We start from the raw sequence: 23,295 nt of genomic DNA on the forward strand, positions 1-23,295 counted from the left end.
ATACTTCATAGAACAGTGATAATTGCGGTTAAAGAATATTCTTCCAAATGCCTGGGAGTGAAATTGTGAGTCACTGCTTGTATTGTACAAGATGGGCAATCAGAAGGTAGGTCAAGACGGCATTCTTCTCCCTTTGATTACAGTTTTAATGACGAGTGAAAAGTTGTTTTACGATTATAAAGATATCTCTTTATTTCCTGACCTAGTTTAGTGGCAGGAAGCTTCAAGGAGCTATTAGGATTTAAAATGATTGCATAAATATTCAATTAAGTCTAGCACACAATTATCAAGCAGCTACTAACATAACAAAGCAGCACAGTACACTAAGAGCTTAGAGGTACATGTTAAAATAGCAGCTTAAATGTCACCTCAGTGAAGGCATGTGTGGCTATCCGATACAGTCTAACCCAACCTTTCTTAAGGATGTTATCCTATGGCTGCTTTCTATACATTATTCCAAGAACTCATCAATGATGATGTGGAATCCAATAGCATTAATTAAATTTCTATTTTTCTGCCCCTCATTATGTATGTGGTGAGAATGAAATCTCCATTGACCAAGAGACCTTATCTGTTGGAATCATGTAAATAAATAAAATGAATGAAGAAATGAACAACATACAGACCATTACAGCACAAAAATCTGTCCTAAGTGACTTACTGACTGCAATATTGGTTTAAAGGATGGAATGATGATAACCTGTGAGATTACTAGGGAGAAAAATTCCCCACTTTTATATTCTTTCCTTATCTGGAAGTTACTATACACAATTCTCACATGTCAAAACACACATATTTACAAAATTCTAGCAGGGATAGTTCCTTTTAAACATTTTCTATTATTTATCAGTACATGTTTGTAGTACATCGTGATTCTATTTCTTGTAGGGAGTTGGTACATGTGCATAGACATCTTAATTCCTTTTTCATCACCTTCCCTCCACTCTCTTTCCTTTCTCATTTGCAAAACTTCTACCTCCCTATTTCCTCTTATCTTTTATTTTTCTCTTTATTTATTCTTTAGGTTTCTCACATATGAGGAACCCAATGATATCAAGCTTGTGTGGCTAATTTATTTCACTTAACATTATGGTTTCAAGGGGCATCCATTTCCCTAGAAGTGATGTGAATTTATTTTTCTATATGGCAAAGTACCACCATTTTGATCCATTTTTCTGATGATGGGCATATCGGATACTTCAGAGATTTAGCTATTATAAATCATGGTGCTATGAACATGAGCAGTAAGAGATTCTTCAATGTTTGAGTTAAAGCCTTATCAGATAAAATATTAGATCATTATAAATCCAGTATTATAAATAGCTATTTTTAAAAAGTGGTATGCTAGTAATTTTAGTGCCATTTATTGATTCTATTTTTTACCCTGATTGCAACACTATCACCCACATTGATGTGTGGATACCCATACACACTCATCTACATGTAGACGTGTTTCCAGAGGTTGGTGGAATGCCATTAGCTATTCTGTACATAACTGGGCTGAAACCAGTTGTCTTATTTATTTTACCTTTAGATGAAATCTTGGTGTACCATTAGTTAAAGCTGTTCACTTATTCTCCGTCAGAATTCCTTCGGCTGAATAATCATCACAAAGGGATTTAGGAATAATTTGTTCCTTGTAGTTTTGTTTCATAATGATGCTAGTCGACATCTTGCTCCAGGGCAGTGAGTCTGGAGTGGAATCAATCCTTAACAACAGCTCACTTGTCACAAATCAGCTTTATTTAAATGATAAGTTCATTATGCAACATATTCTTTGAATAATCACAAACCAAAATGACATGTATTTATAATGACCTATATTGGTAAAACAACTTTGATAGCAACTGAAAAGTATGGATTTTTAGAAATAACATTTCTAGCTATAATGTAAAATATAACAAACTTTTAGGATCTTGGTTTTTCTTTATGGATGATGAATTAGTTTTCAATGTTACAAAGGCAATCTTTTTATTTTTTATTTTGATAGGATCAATTTTGAGTTGGTGAAGACAGAATCCTTGTGAGTTTGAAGCAACTTATACATGAAAACATAGCATATATTTATGTTTTTGTTTCCCTTTACATCTTTTGGAGACATTTGAACTGTGCTCCACGAATGTTCTTTACATACTTTTGTAGTTCCATCATTGAATACTACTTTTTTGTTCATATTATATCTTATCTAAGAACATTTTATAATTATTTCTTTTGTATATTAAACATAGTTACTTTTTGTAGTGCACTCTTCTTCATAAAAATTGTTGAATATTTATACTTATTCTAATTTGAATAAATGTAGATTTCATTGATAGAATATCTTAGAACTTAATATTCTTATTTTTCTTCTTTTGCTAAAGAAATTTCTGATCTTTTCTTCATCATTTATTTCCTCTCTTTCTTTAGATTTACTGTCATTTTTTTCTAAATTCTTATCTTGGGGGCCATGCGACCTTAGTTGAATGTGAGAAGAAGCAGATGTTCAATAACGTGAATATCATTTACTCAGTAGTGAAGGAGTCTTACAGTGGGCAGGTTCAGGCTTTTTTACCAGCTGAACAGCTGCATCCAGGGCCCAGGCTTTGCCCATATATTCTGCCTATCTTCATGTTACATTTTCGTCCTTGCTTTTTGTGTCTTGGTAGGACTGAAGCTGCTATGGTTCAGGAGGTCTTCTGAAAAGAAAATATCTTCACTGTTTAATATCTAGTTTGGTTATCAGAATTGAACATATTTTCCATATTTTTGCAAATATATTTTTCTGCACGTTTCATGTACCAAGGCTAGATTATACGCCCTCGTGTGTAAATTGCAATGGGTTTATTTTCACCAATTTTGAATTATCATAATGTATTTCTTGCAATTAGCTCTCCCTTTCCTCAAAAAAGAGTTCTAAAATCAAAGAATAAGGACAGGGAGAAAAAAAAGACTGCTGTCTAAAGTAATAAAACTCTGTCACTAACATTGAGCTCCTTAGCTCAAAGGACTAAAATTCTTCTAAGAGTCATATCAGGTAAATATTCCACAGATTTCAGTATATGAGATTATTTTTCAGTTCTAAATGTTTATATTCATTCTGGTATCTTTCCTGACTCAACTTTGAAAATATTTATATATTGATTTCCAAATAACTAAATTAGTTCAAAAATATGAGTACGTGCTATTTAGACACATAGTCCATATAAAATGGCTCTTTTGATATTTGTTGCAATTTGATTAATGAAGAAAGTTGTTGGAGTTATTAATTAATTAATATCAACTTGAGTGGGAATGCCCAGCTGATGTGAGTCAGTGAGAATGGTGTAAAAGGAGAACAGGAGGGGAGGATTTCAGTTGATCCTCCTCGGAAGAGCATTGCTGTGACTGCTTCTCTTTGGAGGGTTTTCGGGGGTTTTACTTCAAAGGAGCTTTGGCTGCTTTCTTGTTTGCAGGGAGCTTCAGTCCTCATCTTATTTTGGATGTCCTCTCCTAGCTTCCAGCACAGATCGCTCAGCCTTCTGGCTCAGATCTTCAACATTTGTCACAGTCTCTTCCGCTTCCAGCACTGGACCTTGGGCCTTTCCGGCACAGATCCTTTGGTCTCCCAGGATCCTTGCAGGATCCTTCAGCCTCCTGATAAGGACTTGCATGGGACATTCCTTGGGGCTCAGCTGGATCCTTCTCATCTCCAGCGTGCAGACAGAATTCTTGTGCTCTCCTGCATGACTCTAGCAAGCATGGACTACTACAAATATTGAGTTTTGTACATGTTCTACCTAAAATGTTGGAACACAGTTATCAGGCACAACACCCTAATTATTTCTAATATATTAAATTACTTGTTTGTCTTAGATACTTGTTGTGTCCCTTTCTTTTAGCACTGTATCCCTCCCCTTCTCTTCCCTCCCCTCTCCTCACCTCTGCTCCCTTCCTTTCCCTTCCCTTTTCTAATTATGAAAACTAGGTGACTAATGCTCTGATTGAAGTTGCCCTTTCCTGGGCCTCTGTTTTCAAATAGCTTAAATGTTCTTTCTCCGATCTCCATCACTTTAATCTTCATCATTGACATTAACATTTCATACCCGGTAGATTCTTAGAGTACAGAGTACCATATTCTCAACAGTGTTTCTCTGTGCTGTGGCATCATGGAGCTTTGCTTCCTTGATTTCTCTTTCACTGTCCTTTGATGCTCCTTATGAAAATATTTTCTTCCTTGGCCATGCCATAAATCTAAATTTATTACTCCCACTGCTATTGTTTAATGTTTAACACTAATAAAAATGCTAGTTAGCATTTATGCAAGGTTCATATTTTTAAAGTGCTTTACAAGGACTATTACTCAGGTCCTTTTTAATGAGGCTGATTTCAGGGGAAATTTGTATGAATATTCAAGAGACATTATGAATGTGAAGTTTAAGCACTAGTCCTGTAATGACTTGAAATTTGGGTATATAGTACATAGAAAAGAGGAAAGGCTGATTCAACAACTGTAAACAAACAAAAAGAAGTATTTGTATTGAGATCAGTACAAAATATTCATATCCATCTGTGTGTTTATCTACTATTTGAATAGATTACATTTTACAGAAGACAATATCTTTAAGATAGGTAAAGTACCTACTGAAAAACCTAAAAATCAATAGCTGAAATTCACTTAAATATGTTCTTATTAGTATGATATTTATTAAATGGAGAGATTTTAAATTAAGAGCAAGTATCTGTGTGACAAAGGCAGGATTTGTTACTTGAACTTTCAGGCTATGTTAGTATCTTCATTTAGTTCATCAGGAGTACAATGTGGTTTAAATTACACTCAGAGAAAGTGTTCTATTGTGTTATGAATGCTTGGATAGATATTTTCCTATTCAGATATTCATAATCAGTCTTAAAGTAAAATCCATAAATTTACAAAAGGCTCTCAAAATATCATTAAATACAAAAGCATATGCCCTTAACAATTTTATTTACATTTTGCCTGAATGTGTAAATGTGTGACTAGTTCTCTAAAATTAGTGTCTCATAAAGCACTCAGAAAGTTTCCATAGAGGAACCCTTGCAAAATAAAATAATGTTCTGCTATTATTCACTCTGCTTGGTACTGAAATGTACGGAGTAAGGATGATGTCTCTTGATTCTTTGATTCCCCAGTGATTACAAAGTCATTGGTATATACTCCATGCTCAACAAATGTCTGCGGGCTGCTAGTTACTGATCATGTATATTGGAATATTGTTTCAAACAATACAAAGAGCTAGTGATGGAGACTCGTGCAGGGACCGATTCTGATTTCATGGATATATCAGCTCTTTTCAACTGGAAGCGACAGTCTTTCATTCTCTGGTGGATTGACAGATGGGGGTCAGCTTGTAACACCCAGCTGAACTGAACCAGTGTGGTGCTGGGTGTGGGATGCCCACCTAAGAATCGTTGCTGGCAGCTAATAGGCAGAATTGGAGAGAAAGAAGTTCCAAAGCTGTTGGGAGCTGTTTGTTCTCCTGAGGAGCTTATCATGCTGGCTTTCCTGATGCACTAGGCTGCTCTCATCCTTGAAGGAGCTTGGGACCTTATTGTCGCTAAGAATGGCTAAAGTTCACTTTGGAGGAGCTCTGGTCCTTACCTTGAGCATCACTTCCTGGCTCCACAGGGGAAGATGGTGCACTCCTCAGTCTCCTAGAGAAACTGGTTGTGTTGAATTTCCTGATAGGAAGCTGGCTTTCTGCATAATCAGAGGAGCTCAGGATCTTACTATTGCTGGGGATGGCTGTGGTACCTTTTCGGGGAGCTCTGGTTCTTACTTTGAGTGTTGCTTCCTGCCTTCAGTGCAGATCCCTCAGCCTGCTAGCACAGATCTTTCATCCAGCTGGCACAGACTTTGTAGTTTTCACCACTGACCTTTGGGCCTTCCCATTGCAAATCCATGAAATAGACTTGCATGCAGTATTATCATGGGCTTTAGGTCTCGAAAAGTTGGACTCATGCAGTACATAGGCACGGGATCCGGGCCCTCAGCTAGATTCTTTGGGTCTTTAGTGTGTGAACAGATTTCCTGCGCTTTGTGTTTGTCTCATTGGGGGATGATTATAAAATGATCCTGTAAAGTATGTATCCTGTACTGTACTGTTTTCCCTTGAAAACCCTAACTACAACAGTGAGCCACTCAAGATTAAATTTAGACCTCATGTTGTAATCTACATGACCTTCCTCTGATTTTTTAATGCACCACTTTTTGGTTTCCTTGTTTCTGGACCATGATTCATGCAGACTTTTGTTCTGTTTATTGTTCTACCATTTCGGTCTCTTCACAGAGAATCTCTTATCTTATCAAATGTATTCACTTTTGGTCATTCATGTATTGGCTTTAATATCATGTCTTAGAGGAAAACTTACTTGCTTTGCATCCATTTACCTACAAAAGCCTCTAGCTTATCTTTCTTTGTAGTTGAACAATACTCCATTGTATAAAAATACTACATCTTATTTAGCCATTCCTCAGTTGATGGGCATTTGGGTTGTTTCCAAGATTTAGCTATGACAGATTATGCTGCTATAAACATGGATGCACATATATCACTGTGGTATGATGTTTTTAATTCTTCTGGGAAAATACCCAGAAGGGGAATAGCTGGGTTAAGTGGGACCTCTAATCCTAGTTTTGTAAGGAATCTCCAAAATATGTAATATAACAACCACTATGAATCCCTTAAAGGAAAACTTGCTGACTGTTAAAATCCTGAAATTCTAGATCATATTTTAGTAAATATGGTTTAATTTTGTGACAATATCCTTAAGCCTGTGGGGCCCATATTTGATTAAGAATTTTTGGTGTTTCTATGAGAACACTTTGGGATGAAATTAACATTTAAATGGGTAAACTTTGAGTTAAGTAGACCAGCCTTGTGCATGTGGGCTAGTTTCATCCAATTAATCGAACAGCCTAAGAAAACTGGCTGGACCTCCCCACCTCCATCCTTCTTCAGACTTGAACTGGAAAACTGGCCCTCCCGTGTGCTCTATATTGATGACCTTCAGACTGGAACTGCAGTGTTGGCTCTTTCTCACCTCCAGGTTCCCAGGCCACCCTACAGATTTGGGATTTGGCAACTTCCATAATTTCACGTACTGTTTCCTTTGAAAACATTTAATCTATCTGTTCTATTGGTTTTGTTTCTCTGGAGAACTTGTATTAATACACACTGGCTGTTTATTAAGTTTTCCTTCTCCTTTTAATTTTTTTTTTTGTTTTTTTTTTTTCAGGTACTGGGGATCGAACTCATGACCTTGCACTTGCCAGGCAGGTGCTGTGCCACTGAGCTAAATCCCAAGCCCTCCTTCTCCTTTTAAATTAAAAAAAGATTGACATAATATTTACACCTATCTCTGAAATACAACATGATATTTCAATTCATGTATGCATTATGTAGTGATTAATTCGGGGTATTAGCATTTCATCTCATAGTGGAATGCAAATTCCTCTCATATCTACTTTGAGGTATATAATACGGTAGTGTTGGTAATATCCACCCTGCTATGGCACAAGACAGCAGAACTTACTCCTTCTATAAAACCATAGCATTGTATTCTTTGACTGACTTCTTTTCCCCTCTCTCATCTCCACACCCTCCAGTATCCACTCTTCTACTTTCAATTTGTATGAGATCAACTTTTCCATGTTCCAGTTACTAGTGATTTCATACAGTCTTCTTTTTCTGTATGTTCCATGAGACAGGGGCCTCAGTAGGCTTTTTGTTTGTTGTATCCCCAGGGCTTGGTATGAGCTTTTTACTATAAATTTATGTATGGTAATAAATCTTGTTGATTGAGTGTTTTAGCTGATTACTTGGTCCATAGATACTAATCTGAAGGTTACTTAAACAAAAAATAATGGATGCATCATTCTTATTAGCATTTGTTCCTGCTGTGAGTTATGAAACCAATTAAGTATGAACATATGTAGACAGTCTACTTACAAATGAGTCTACTGAATGAAAATATTTATTTTGAAGTAACCAAACACAATAACTTGTTTTATGACTGACAGTGTATGGGTGATGTAAATTGTAGATTATTAGTCTCATTTAACACATTAATATTAGAAGCATTTAATAATGTAGTAAGAAAAAATCATTAAACATTATTACTTAAACTCTATCTTAGTTTCTTTATACATATAAAATGAGGACAACAAAAGTATCTCAGTTATTATAAAAATTAAATGCGTTAGGTCGGTGTTTGCCTGATTGTAGCTATTATAGTTTTTCTTGTAACTGTCATGAGTTCACAAACTTTTTATTCAATAAACATTATTTTGTTGATCATTTAAAAATTTCACCGATTATTCTAATGAAATAAAAGCTACTAAATAGAAATTGTCTTTCACTTTCATTTTTCCTGAAAAGAGTTAGTAGAGATTATTTTTTTCTTTCATATTTTATCTTTCTTATTGTATCATATTTCTATGAGCTATGCTAATTGTTTTTATTTCTGTCTTTTTACATTTTTTAAATATTTGTAAATGTTATTTTTTCTTTGCCAAGTTACACAAATTTAGCTCTCTACTTTTTCCACTGAAGACATTGTGTTGACTTCACTAATCATTGAAATTTCTGTGCTCTGGCTGCTCTCCAAATCTCTTAAATTATTCAGAAAAGATACAGTTAGAATTAGATAGTATGGAAATTTGAAATAAATAATCTCAACCAAAGTAATTTCAATACAATATTTTTGGATATTCATCAAAACATGTTTGTTTTTTCCTAAAGTACATTATGTCTTGGTGGCCTTAAATTTTGGTTATTTCTCTAAATATGTCACATCTTTAAGTAGTTTACAGATACAATACACACAGCCATGCATGTATATGGCAGACACATGCAAATGCATGCATACGAATTATTCCTGTTTGGATTGAAAAGTTTTCTTATAAGAAATATCTTTTTATCCTCAGTAAGAATTGCTGATCGTATTCAATTTCAAAATTCTGAGGGGTTAAGCTAGGGACCTAACAAAAGCCCTAATTCACGTCTTTGTTTCACTTTAAGGTAGTGAAGTGATTGTTACAAAGTCTTGAAGAAAATGAGTCCCTGTGTGTCCACTATTATTTCATGGCTTTCCTTTTTAGACTCTATTTTCTTAGAATTCAACCCTCCAAGTCACATCTATGGGGACTTTAAACATGCAACAAAGATGTTAGAGATGATCATGAATTTAGTAAAAGCTCTTATGGTTCTTTCTTTTGTTCACCAAAGGACATACTTCCATGGGTCCCTTTGTAGCTGTGCTCCTATTATGGAAGCAAATCTGTGCAGTGGCTTCCTTCTGGGCCACACCTGCAAGGGATGGCTTCTCTGGGTGGAATGGATATCTGGTGCAATGAAGAATATTAATTGTGAAATTATTACACAACCTACTACACATTTTTCTATCCCCAAGGAGAATTATTTAGAATATTTATTTGGCACAAGTTTGTTTGGTAGCCGTGGGCCGATATTGTTTATACTCTTGTAGCCTTTCTGTGGAAAGCTAGAAGCAGAAGTATTGTAACCCCAAGTAGCATATTTTATCACTGTACTGAAATATGATGTAAGCAGCATTAAAGAAGGTACAGCTTCTGTGGCATAAATGTGAGGTCATAAAATATGCTAGGTATTTATCTCAGAAATTGGATTTTTATTTGTGTAATTGGGATAAAAATGAATAGCTTTCTATCATTAATGTGAGAATTAAAGATAATAGCTGAGATAATATCTGTCATATATTTTGATTATGCCAAAATGTGTACATGTTACAAAACAAATGTGGTTATTTTAACACCATTTTTACCTTGTAAACTATCATTACTTTAGTTTCTCATTTATATGCCTATCATTTCTATTTTTTCCACCTTTCTAATTAATCAATCATTTTTATTTATGATTTCTTCACTTCCCCTAGTCTTTTGATATCAGCCTAACACTCCTAGAATTTGTCAAAATAATGAGATATGTTTAATGAGTCTGAAGGACAATTAATTTAATTCCATATGATAACTGCCATGGAGTTAAGTTGATAGGTTTATGTTTAATTCTTCTGAGGATTGCTTTTATCTCTCAGAGAAAGTTTAAAAAGTTAAACAAGTCTTGTTATGCCAGATGGCATTAAAATCAAAGTTCCAACTTGAATTTTTAAAACCTATATTTAATCATTGCTATTTTTACATTTACTATGTTAAACTAATACCTTTAAAATTATAAATTTCAAATAACGTAAGTAATTGTGAGGTCATTTATAAGAATAATACTTGTTTCGTTTAAATATGAAATTATTCTTGCTGTGTGGGAAGAATTGAATTCACATTATTTATTTTTTCATAAATATTCTTAATTTCATTTGTATACACAAAATATGCTTAAATTTTCCTGTTTGTATTAATTATGCACTTAATACAGATTATTGCAGATTATCTCTCATTCACCAAATACTGCATTTGTCCCTTTCACTCTACTACCATGAATGTGTTATTTAATTACTTATTTTTAGTTTTTAAATTATTTTCCATCTTGCAATAACCGGATGTCTACATTTCACCTAGAAACTTTTTTTTTATCTTGAACAACTTTATTTCATAATAAGACTGGTTGAATGAGTTAAATTGGCTCTCCAGTCTAAGAAATGAAGGCCCTGCAATGCTGCTGAGCATCACAGGTAAAGTTAATCACACTTTTCCCTCACAACCTTCAGGTATTAACTGAAGTCTTAGGAAAAATCCCCATACTATTTTAATTGGTTTCACCTGTTTATTGCTATGCATAGAAAAATTCAGAAAAAGTAAATCCTTTATGTAAATTTCTTTCCTTGGTAAAATGAAACTCTGGTAAGAAACAGAGCTTTTAATAGAATGATTGGATTACTAAATGTCATCAAAATACAGAATAACGATCCATTATAATTTTTAACTTTGGGTCACATAACAATTAACAAAAATGTGTGAATTACAGTATTAGAAAACATTAGGTATTGACTAAGTGGCTTTTTGTTTCTGTGATATTAATTTCAACATAACCTTATATTATCTAGAGAAATTTTCAAAGAAGTTTTTAGTGTTGAAAAATGAAGAACGGAATCAGTACAGCTCCATGTCTCCACATTGGTATCTGCTAAACCCAGTGTGATCTTGTTAAAGCACAACTATTAAGCAAGCTTATTTATGTACTTATTTCTTTGGCAAGTAGAGATAACAATCTATAATCCGTTGTGGGTGAGGCTTAGCTACTTTTCTGGGAACTCACTACTAGAAGAAAATGAAAGAGCCCCCTAGTGTATTCACCTATACAGATAGTGGCTAGCAGCCCAGCACTTAAAGAGTCCCAAAATTTACTCTGTATAATCAAATAAATCCTAATTTACAGTCTTTTGAGGTGTGTAAAACAACTTTTCATAACAGCCTTTGGAAAAGTAAGTGCAATATTTTTCTAACGTTGTATTTTTCTAACGTTGTATTTTTCTAATCATTTAGCAAAATACGTTGATTTTAAATTAATCAAGAATACTGCGTGTGGTGGCACACACATATAATCGCAGCACTCGGGCAGCTGAAGCAGGAGGATCCCTCAGAGCCAATAGTGGAACGAAGTTCTTAATGCCTCCTTCAAGGGCACAGGTTGAATAATCTGATAAAGTTTTACATCTAGTTAGGGAGAATCTCCCACATCATTAAACCATCCACTTTTCAAAGAAAATGTCAGTCAGGACAGCCTTTTAAAGCGTACAGGGGCTGGGGATTTAGCTCAGCGGCACTATGAACACAGTGAGAATGTACTATTTTCTTTTATTCCAAAACCTGAGCATAACCTTTTACAATCAAAAGACAGGATAATTTAGTAAACTAAATATTTTTCAGTTTGTGCTGAATATTCTAAAATATTCACTCCAAAATTCTTAATTTTTTACATGTGTATATTAGATGGACTTATTGATGTGACATTCTGAAACTCAAATGGTAATTACTACTCAATAGGTATGTTTTAATATAGATTTTGATCTATTATGCCATACCTGTTCATAATTATACAAGACTTCATAATTACACTAGACTTCCCATATCTTCATCCAGTTGAATATATATGTGTTTTTGTTCTGGTTTTAACACTGAAAATGTTGTTTGTGATTCACTTTGCTTTTTTAGTTGATTATACTTCAAATTTCTATTGATTCCATGATATACAACATAGATAATAAACAATTTATTGTCTTTGGCAAAGGATTCCTTGTATTCTATACAAATAGAAATTCCCAGATAATTTACATAAATGTTTTCTGTCTTAGTTTATAACATACCTGAATATGATATTAATTGTAAGATCTTTATGGAAGAAACTCTCTTCAGAGAATTAACCAAGAAGAAATATGCTTGTCCAAATTTTCTAGGAGGAATATAGTGGTCTAACTTTCCATTTGAGGTTAATATGAAAGCATATGGAAAAATTTAGGATATGTGTGTCCTACTTTTTTAGAAAGTGGAAAGTGTGTGTGTGCATGTATAAATAAATGCATGAGACTAATTAGAACAAACAGTTAGAGTTATGAACAACAGATGAAGTTAATAGTATAGGTTATTTGATGAGGTAAATGTCAATTTCCAAAGAATATTTTGTGTTGGAATCTTAAACTTTTTATATTCACTATTGAACAAGACTGAAAATGTAGAAATACTATTTTTCTTTTTGAAAAACATACTTTGATGGGTTTATCAGTCCATGCACTCACTAACTTGCTCTTTATCTGATATTTGTTGTGATTTTTGAAAGATGTTGAAGGACAAAGGGATGAAAAAAACCTGTACCTTTTTCCCAAAATATCCCGTGGAGGTCCAGCATTCATCATGGAGAAATGGGACTGTTTCTGCGCTGTATGACTCCAGGAAACTCTGTCCTCCTTTTTGTTTTCGGTACACTGTTAAGTTTCAATTCACTGATACGTTTCTAAGGATTCAACCTGATTTTTGATCCAGCATAATTCTTTTAGAGAAATGTTGCCTGTCTCACCCACATTTGGTTGGACACTAAAGGACTGTTCTGCAGTTTTGCTCTTTAGGGTTTCAATTCTTCATGGCGCCCACAAATTTCTGATATTAACTCCATTCACAGCAGCAGCATGGAATTAATGAACATTTGAAAAAAAGCTGGGTCTATAAAATGGAGGGGAAATATCACATAAATATCAAAATAAACCAGTGTGACATACAATAATGTCAGTCAATATTTGTAATATAATATTAAATTTTAAAAGTAATTTTAAATAATAATAAAGCATATAGCTTAATAAAATTTGAAACATTTAAAATACGTATATGTACTTACACTTAACACTGTAATGCACTTTTTAGTAATGGAGATAGATGCAATATGAGACCTCTTACAGCGTACCAAACATGGGAGTTAGGACATTTTTTTAGGAAGAGGCTAGATATTTGGTTGATGAGTGAGGTGAGATCATGTGGCTCACGTAGGTTCGTCAAGGTTTTAGTTTTTCTTGTTTCCAGCCTGTGCGCTGTGCTGTTAAAAGCAGCTAATGTAATTAAATAACTGATTAAATAAAAGCAGGCTGAGCTTTGACTGTCAGTGACAGTGTATTGTGAGTGAAATGCTACTATGTTTTCTTAAATTCCAGTTTTATCCACTTTATTCTAGAGTCCTGTCTTTCTTTGTCAGACTGTTTAGTTCTAAATGTTTATTGATTCATTTTCACCTCTTTTGTACATATTTCTTTTGGTTTGATTCTTTTATATTCTATTTCATTTTTTTAAGTGCTTCAATTATTTCTAAATGTCTCATTATATTTTCAGATATATATTTCTCCACTAGCTATCCTATTACTAATTCACAATTATCATAATCTTTAAAAATATTTTCTTCCTACTAAATAGGTAAAACTCTTGAAATTGTAGGTGTAGATAAAGACTTTCTGAGCAGAACTCTGGTTGCCCAAGAAATAGTCCTGAGAATCAACAAATGAAATTATGTCAAATTAAATTATGTTCGCACAGCAAAAGAAATAAACCACAGAGTGAAAAGACAATCTACAGAATGAGAAAAAAAAATTTACCAGTGGTTCTTCAGGCAGAGTCTTATCTAAGATATAAGAAGAAGTCAACAAAATTAGAGCCCCCAAAATAAAAGACTGAATTAAAAAATGGGCAAGTGAAATGAAAAAACACATCACAGAAGAAGTACAAATGGCCAATAAATCCCTAAAAAAATGATCAACATTGTTGGCCAGTAAAGAAAGGCAAATTAAAACAACACTGAAATTCCATCTTACCCCTTAAAGAATGGCCATTGTCAAGAAATCAAATAGTGGCAAATATTGGAGAGGCTGTGGGGTTAAAAGAAGACTTCAACACTGTTGTTGGAAGGTAAAATAATACAACCACCATGGAAATCAGTGTAGGCAGTCTTCAAAAATATGAAACTAAAAATTTCATTTGATTGAGCTATTCCCCCACTTGGCATGTTTTCAGTAAATTAAAGGGATCATATTACAAAGGTACATGCATATTCATATTTATGGCAGCACAATTCATAATAGCTAGAGCTATTTTCCATCAACAGATGAATGGATAAAGAAAATGGATTTATATAGTAGAGTACTATTCTGTCAGAAAAAGTGCCATTTGTAGGAAAGTAGATGTACCTTGAGACCACAATTTTAAGTGACATAAACCAGACACAGAAGCTTAAATATAGCATGATTTCTTTTACATGAGAAACACAAAGTATAAACAAAGAGCAAAATAAAAGATAACAGGAAGTAGGGAGATAGACTGTTCTCAAAGGGGAGGGGAAGAAAAGACAGAGGGAAGGGAATAGAGGAGAGAGATGGGATGGAAAAAAAATTAAGATGTCTGCCAGTTTCTCACAAGGAATGTAAACATTATGTACTTCGCACTTGTACAAATAAAAATTTTCCTTCCTAAATGTGTCTGACATTTCACACATCCCTACCTTTATTGTTTGCCAAGTTTTGATATTCTGTATTAAAGTTATTTCTTCATGTCTACAATTGCTGCTTAACAATATTTCTTTTCAAGTTTTGGTACCATATTGCATTTTTATTTGCCTTTTGTTTTTTTCCCTGTGTTTTACAGTACTTAAATGTGTTGATTCATATCTTCTATTTTCTTTTTATGGTACTTTTTATAACAGCTCCATAGGGATATTGCTTGCTTTTTTGTTGTTTATTTCAGAACTTCTCACTGTCACATCCAGTAATAACAGCACTTGTATATATTCATGGTGAGAGATCTTCATAGTTCACAAAAAAGTTGCTTAACTCACAAGTGTCCTATTTATAGAATTTTTGTTGTTGTTGTTGATACCAGGAATTGAACACAGGACCTTAGGCTTGCCAGGCAGGCACATGTGATCTATATCTCTGGCCCAAGTGTCCTATTTAGAGGGACAATAGAATGTAGATTTAAAGGACTGAGATTTTAAATTTTTTGAAAGTTGATTTGTTTTTGAGGTAATTCATTATTTTTACTCTTTGATCTGGATTTACATCATTTCTTTTGCTTTTTTTCTTTCCTTCAACAGGCCTCCAATTCTTTCTCTTTTCTTGGTCTTTTTGAGACAGGATCTCACTATGCAGTTCAGGCTGGCCTTTATAGCCCAGGCTGGTCTCAAACTCACAGGAGTCCTTCTGCCTCAGCCTCCTGAGTACTGGGATTACAGGTGCACCACCACACCCAGCTGGCTCCAACTCCTTCTTTAAAGCATTTTTGGGAGTTAAGCACTTTCATCATGCTACTATCCAATTTTCTTCTCTTTTGCATGTTTGTGTGTGTGTACATGCATGTGTGAATTAATTATTCAGAATAATGGGTTTAATTGTGGCATTTTTATACCTGTATATAATATTTTTGGTGGTTCTAGGGATAAAACTCATGGCCTTCACACTGACCTGTATCTCCAGCCCTTTATATTTTTTATCTTGAAATAGGGTCTCCCTAAATTAATCAGGCATGTTTGGAACCTTTTATCTTTCTATTTTAGCTTCTTCTCCTATTACAGGGATGCACCACCATGGCTAGGCTTACATACACCATATTTTTATTATATTTATCCTCCAATTACCTTCCCTCTTTTCTTGTCCTATACCATTTCTCTTGCCTAACAGTCTTCCTTCTGCTATCCAATTTTTTTCTAAATTCTCCCTATTAGAGAAAGACATGTGATACTTGTCTTTGTGAGTGAAGTCCCTTCTCAACTGCTTATTAGTACTCTGTTTACTTACTAGGTTTCAGACATGCTTTTCCCCATTTTGTACTTTCTTACTTTGGGTGAGCATTTCCCTTGAGGGGGTGGTTTTATACATTTTTGGCCATCACTAGGCTTTCTGTAGCTTCCCTCTTGTCTGTACGGTCTCTACAGGATTCTGCTTTGGTGTTGAGTCTAGATGTGACTCTATAGGATTTGGATGTTTAATTCTTAATTTAAGTATACATGTGAATGTATAGTGTTCTCTGCCGTAAGCTATTTTGGAGAGTAGTTTTATTTGCTTCCCTTTGGAACCTGTTGTATAAGTTTGGCAAATGTGTAGAGGTTTGGATTTAGGTAGCTGACATTATTCTACAGGAGCCCCAAAGCCCAGTGTGGTTTTAAGAATGAGTCTTTATTGACTGATGTCATTGTTCTTATTCTCTCCTGTGTATTTTGCAACTCAAGGGTGTTTTTGTGTTACACTCAGGAAGCATTTTGTGTTTTTTTTCTCTCCATAGCATCAGGGTGCATTCATTTTCCTTTACTGTTAGGACAGTTTGAAACACTTTTTACTAGAAAAAAACATCACACCCCCACAGTGTCAATTTACTTTTGTTCTCACCATTAAACAATGTATAAAACATCCTCTTCCCATGACTGCTTGGGGAGTTAAGAAGAAGGGACCGTGTCTTTCTTCACTGAGTGCTGTGCGCTTGAGTCCTCAACTTCCCTGCGAAACTGGAGAGGTTGTCGGACTGTTATCCTCTCTTCAGCCGTTGGCAGGGCACATCTTCGTACAACTCTGTGTAGCTCCTAGTCTTCACTCTCCATTGGACCATAATAGCCTGGGTCACTTGAAATGTGAATACAGTTTAGGAGGAATACAGTGGCAACCACTCCTAACATACATTTTAAAATAATAAAATGATCACTTCCATAGACAATTGGTAAGGATAAATAGGACAATTAAAATTTAAGGATAAATAGTAGAGTAGCAGAGCTGAGGGTGTTGATAGCGCTAGGGGTTGGCAATGCTGGATTAGATGTCAAAACAGAGAGCTCTGAGATTCCCTCCTAATGGGAGAGACAGGTTAAAACCTCATAGTTGGGTGTTTCCCCTCTTGATCTTACCATAAGATTAAGACTGACACAAAACACTATGACTTTATCACTAAAGTTACACTTCTACCTTTGAGTGCTTTTGTGTTAGAACAGAGATCTGACTCCTACAATCACTAATTGGCAGATTGATTTAATATTGAGTGACTAGTTCAGCAATAATTTTCAAAACTATTGAAAGGAAATGCTCTGGAAAAGTGGGCTAAGAGCTGAATCACTGTGAAAGCACTTTTCAAATAAGTGACACTAATTGCGAAATAATGACCATACAATTGGAATCAGACTTATACTGACAGATGCATGCTTTATTTGTTTTTAATGTACCACCTTATAAATTTAGACAACCCATAAGACTCCATCCTGAATTATCTTTCAAATGAGCCTAGGCTTTGTTCACATGCTTCTGTGAAATTCTGGAGTCATCTTAATGAAACTTTTATTGTCTTAGTAACCCAACTATCTTAACTAAAATCTTGAGGATTAATAAGTTTTGTTCAAATCTTGGGTTTTTTGAAGTCTTATTTTTCAGGGCTTTTTACTAAGTGTAAAAATACAATTTCCCAAAATGTGACATATCACATTTCTCGAGTAAATGCACCATTTTTTAGTTTTTCTAAAAAATAGTATTCCCTTTCTATTCTCTTCAGATATTTAAAGAATGCAATTTGAGTCCCTTCTGGTAAAAACTGGGAAAATATTCCTGTTATTAATATTAATGGTTAAAAGTTGAAATTTTGTCTTTGACAAGTGTTAATCTCATTTATTTATTTTGAACACAAAGCATCTTTCACATGTGCTTGCTTCTGCTGTTTGAACTGGGGAGAAGGTAATCTCTGGAGAATTGTAGAGGTACTTCGAAGACAGTAGTGCCTATAGAGCTCAGTCCAATAAAATAGTGAGCTCCAGAGTTTGGATTTTATCTCTTAAGGTTTATTCTGTGTATTTATTAAAACTCATAAAATTTTGATATTTTTATGTATGTTTCTATTTTTCTTAGCTTTCTGCAATTGTAGCAGAAAGTATTGAGAAATACTTTTCAAAAAACAAATACTTGAGAAAACCAGCTTAAATGGAGAAAAGGTTGCTTTTAGTTCACCATCTGGGACAATTCAGTTCATGTTTAGCTGGTTCATGTTTAGTACTTTTGGATGCGTGGTAAGGCAGGTCATCAGGGCAGCAATGCATAGCATCACTATTCTCCTTAAGGGCTCATGACTGGTACATGAAAGAGAGAGGGAGAGATCGGGGTGGTGTAGTCCACTTCAAGAGCATGCCTACGGTAATTTAAGACTTTCAACTAGATCCTATATCTTAAGGGTTCAACCCACTCCAGTAGGGCCAAAGGCTAAAACACCAAGCTCTTAACACATGGACTATTGAGGGATGTACTGGTTCCAACTACAACAGTTTCCTGAAAAGTCCTTCGCTGTCAATTTTAAAGGTTTTGTTTCCAACTCATCCTTCTACATCCTTGTAAATTACTTTTTTATGAAAATTTTAAAAATCCACAATATACTTAACAAATGTATCTAAAGTGCCCTTCATTATAAATGAGTTTCTAAAGGTTTTGACTCATGTGTATGATCACCATGAAAAGGATAAGAAAGCATAGGGCTTGCAGTGGGAGAGAAATAGATTCTAAGGTTGACACAGTCACTTTCTAAATGATGACAGGCTTTTGTATTGCCTTCCTGCCTCAAGCAACTTTAATTTGCCTCTGTGAAGTCATCATTATCATTGTTATTATCATGCTACAATGAGAAACCTAATCACTTTTGAACTCTTATAATGCAGTAGATATTACGCTAATCTCTTTAGAGAGATTTCTTATGTAATACTGACATCATTGAATTTAGTTCAAAATATTTCCATATTACTAGTGGAGAACCTGAGTCTTCCATGAAATCAGCTAGTAGAGAAGGTCACTCAGTAATACCATAGGATAATAATCACCCCTCGTCTTTGGGGGAAATGTTCTGAAGATCCACACTGTATGGCTTAAACCACAGACAGCACCAAACTATATACAGTTTTTAGATATGCATAGCCTTGCTACAGTTTAATTTCTAAACTAGGTATAACAGATCAACATCAAAAATAACCACAATTATAATAATATAATGAAAGATATTTGAAAGTAATTCTCTTTCTCTGGATACGGTGACAAGCCAATTTGTCAGCTAAGTGACTAATACCTGGGTATATAGCATGGGTACAGTAACAAAGGAAAGACTCATGTCTTGAGAACAGAGGGGCAAGCTGGTGAGACTTCATCAGATGACTGGAAGGATGCGAAATGTACAGCTTTGAGTGGTTCATTTCTGAAAGTTTCCAGTGGATATTTTGGGGCTGTAATTGCCCATCGGTAAGTTAAAACTATCAAAAAAAGCTGCAAATAAGAGAGTTACTACTCTGTCATAAGATGGATATGTAGGCAGCTTTGTTAATTACTCCAAAGGTCCATTTCCTCAAGATAATTGCTTACTTTTCAGATTTAAGAAAGAAAATATGTAAAGCTGAATATTTGTAGTGTCACAGTTCTCTAATAAATACCAGTGTCTTTTCCCTCACTGATTTAAGAAAATGAATGTTCTGGTTTTCTCTAGTATCATTCGGCCTTATATAAAAAAATTACTATATAGTTTAAAACTTTCTTACACATTTTCTTAATTGTGTTTTTTACTAAAACATCAAATTCACATTGCTTGGTTGGTGAGGAAATAGAACTTCAGACAATTCAACAATGATTTTCAGACTAACAACAAACTCATTACATTTTTGGTTTGTATATCTTCCATTTCTCTAGAAGCCTTGCATCTTTAGTATATAGTTCCAGGAAAGATTCAATTACTTTTTCTAATTGTTTAGTCATATAATGAGTGACTGAGATAGTAAATATAATATAGTTTGAAACAGAGAGTGTGGATATTTTCAGAACCTCATCGACCCCAATCAAGTAAGTATATCCTTAAACCACTGAAGTTCTTAGTAAAAATGATGCGTTTCTAAGCTTGCTCATGTTTAATGTGGAAGTGACACTGGGACCAGAACTATTTATTTTCTACGATAAGGTTGAGTGGAAACAAGCATGGGAGTTATGGCAGAGAGGGTGAGTCAGACACAATGTAAGAGTATTATGTCTCTGCCTTTATCAAAATCTTATAGAAAAAGTGTTAAATGCATACTTCACCAAAACTGTATGATGCAAGTGTTATGGTTTGTGTCTAGATGTCTCCCCAAAGCATCCTGCAGTTTTAGGTGGGGCTTTCTCAGACCTGGCTGACTCTAGAGTGTGTGATTTATGGTTCAGTGTTATGATTAAGGGTGCTGGGATTAAGGGTCGGTGATTACTGGATTAGTCCACTGATTGGATTGTCACCATCCTAATCCCTGTAGACTTGATACAATTTAAGGGACAGAAAGAGGCTTGTCTCCGCTCTCTCCATTGTGGCTTTTACTGTCTTCTGCGACCATGAACTCTTGCCCCTGTGCCGTGTGACACTTTGCATGGGAGCCTGCTGATTGTAGACAGAAACCTCCACAAACTGTGAGCTAAATAAACCATTCCTCCTTTAAATCTGGGTGTTGGATACTTTGTCTCAGCAAGGACAGAAGAGCAGCAGCAAGTACAGAGTTGTGGGAAGTTTTTAGTAGATCGACAAAGCTCCCTTCTATTCTTCTTTACTAAGATTTTGGTGTGGTGTCATGAATATTTGTTGAATCTGTCAAACGTTTTTCTCTGTATCTCTGGAGATGACAATGTTATTTTTCTCTTTTATCGTACATATTGTGTTGGTTACAGTGCTTAATTTTTAAGTGATAAAATGGCCTTGAATTCTTGGAATAAAATCCATGTGGCCATAATTTATTTTCATTTTCATATATGAATGAATTTACCTGCTAATACTTTAATAAGCATGTTTTTCACATCTATGTCAGTGAGAATTGGTGGTCATTAACTTGTCATGTATTTTTTTTCTTGCCATGTATTTGTCTGGTTTTATTAGGGCAGTGACGGTCTTAGAAAGTGTATCCTTAACACAAACCATAACACTTGCATCATACAGTGTTGGTGCAGTATGCATTTAACACTTTTCCTATAAGATTTTGATAAAGACAGAGACATAAGTACTCTTACATTGTGTCTGACTCACCCTCTCTGCCATAACTCCCATGCTTGTTTCCCTCTCAACCTTATCATAGAAAATAAATAGTTCTGGTCCCAGTGTCACTTCCACATTAAATACAAGCAAGCTTAGAAATGCATCATCTTTACTAAGAACTTTAGTGATTTAAGGATTTTGAGTAGTTCCTACCTGTTATTTCTGGGAAAAGTTTGTGTAAAATTAGTCAATTTTATCAAATGTGAGAAATTCACTAGTAAAAATTTGCCAGTGAAGCCATCTAAACTTATCTTTCTGGACATAAGAGATAAATTTAAAATTAAAATTAAAATTTCTCCTACAGATATTGGGCTATTCTGGCACCTTAATATGTTTTTCCACAAAATTTGTTTGTTCTGTTTTAATTGATTGGCAAAAATGTTAATAATTTGGGGTTTTGAAACCTTTATGATTTAATGTTATGTCAGTTTTTGTTATTGTAATATATATTTTTCATATTGAGATTATTAGGCATTTAACTTTCACTAATTATTTCAAATGGTAAAGTTTAGGCTTTGGTAATTTTTTGATTATTTCTTTTCTATTTGTTGACTTCTCTCAACCTTTACATTCCTTTATTTCTAACTTTCAACTTAATTTTACTCTTTTATTTGCTTTGTGAAGTAGAAACTAGGTTTGATTTTAACCTTCATTGCTTTCTGAGTATAAGTATTTATGCATTTTCATGTCAGTACTGCTGTAGCCACACTTCAGGGATTTGGAAAAGCGATTTTCACAGTGGTTCATTTAATAATACGTTATTATTTGGCTTATGATTTCTCATTTCACAATAGGCTGCTTAGTACTTTGATGATTGATTTTAAGTGTCTAGAAATTGTTGAGATATTTGAAGTCATGATGTCTAGTTTAATTGCATTTTTGATAAGAGGACATCCTTTTTTAAAAAATTTTTTGAATGTAATATTTATTATTTTTGAATTTTATTAGTACATGTCTGCAGACCATAATGATTACATTCACTGTGGGGAAATGGTACAGGTACACAGCACATTTCAGTTCTTTTTTTCACTGTTTTGAAATTTGTGAAACTTATGTTATAGTCTAGCTTATGCGTCTGTGATTGGGTATGTTCACTTTGACTTGAAAATAATGTATATTCTATAGCATTTGGGTGGAGTGTTTTGTAAATATCAGTTACTTCTACTGTGTGGATACAGGTCAGATCTTTAATAGCCTTACTGATTTACTGATACAGTAGTTCTACCAATGATGGGTTTTTGAATGTGATGATGGATTTGTCAATTTCTACACTGCAAACTTTTTGTTCACATGTTTAGTTCTTTTTCAGCCTCATGCACATTTAGAATCTTCTGTCAGTCCTTTCTCATTGTGAAAAATCCATCCTCATTTATGATAAAATTATTTGAACCTTGCCTGACACTACTCTAGTCATATAAGTTTACTGGGGTATATGGTACAATATTCTGATAGCTTTACTTTTGAACTCTCATTTTGTTTAAATGTTACTGCTTTTTAATAGCATGTAGTGTTTTATGTGGACTAGTGTGAAAATTTTTCTTTTAATGGAAGTGTTGAGTTCATTTACATTTAATATAATTTTGAGTTTTTTTAATGTACCATTTATAATTTCTTTTCTAGCTGATCATTTGCTTTTCTTGATTAATTAGGTTATCTAATATTCTACTTTAAATCACTTATTGGATGTTTATTTTTTTTTATTTTAAAGATAAAAGGAGGGAAACATTAACAGACATACAACATTTTACAACATATCACAAGCACAATACAGACAATACAGAGTTACAAACAAAGTGGTA

This window comes from Chinchilla lanigera, unplaced genomic scaffold (genome assembly GCF_000276665.1).
Source record: "Chinchilla lanigera isolate Chin_1 unplaced genomic scaffold, ChiLan1.0 scaffold00042, whole genome shotgun sequence".
NCBI classification, from domain to species: domain Eukaryota; kingdom Metazoa; phylum Chordata; class Mammalia; order Rodentia; family Chinchillidae; genus Chinchilla; species Chinchilla lanigera.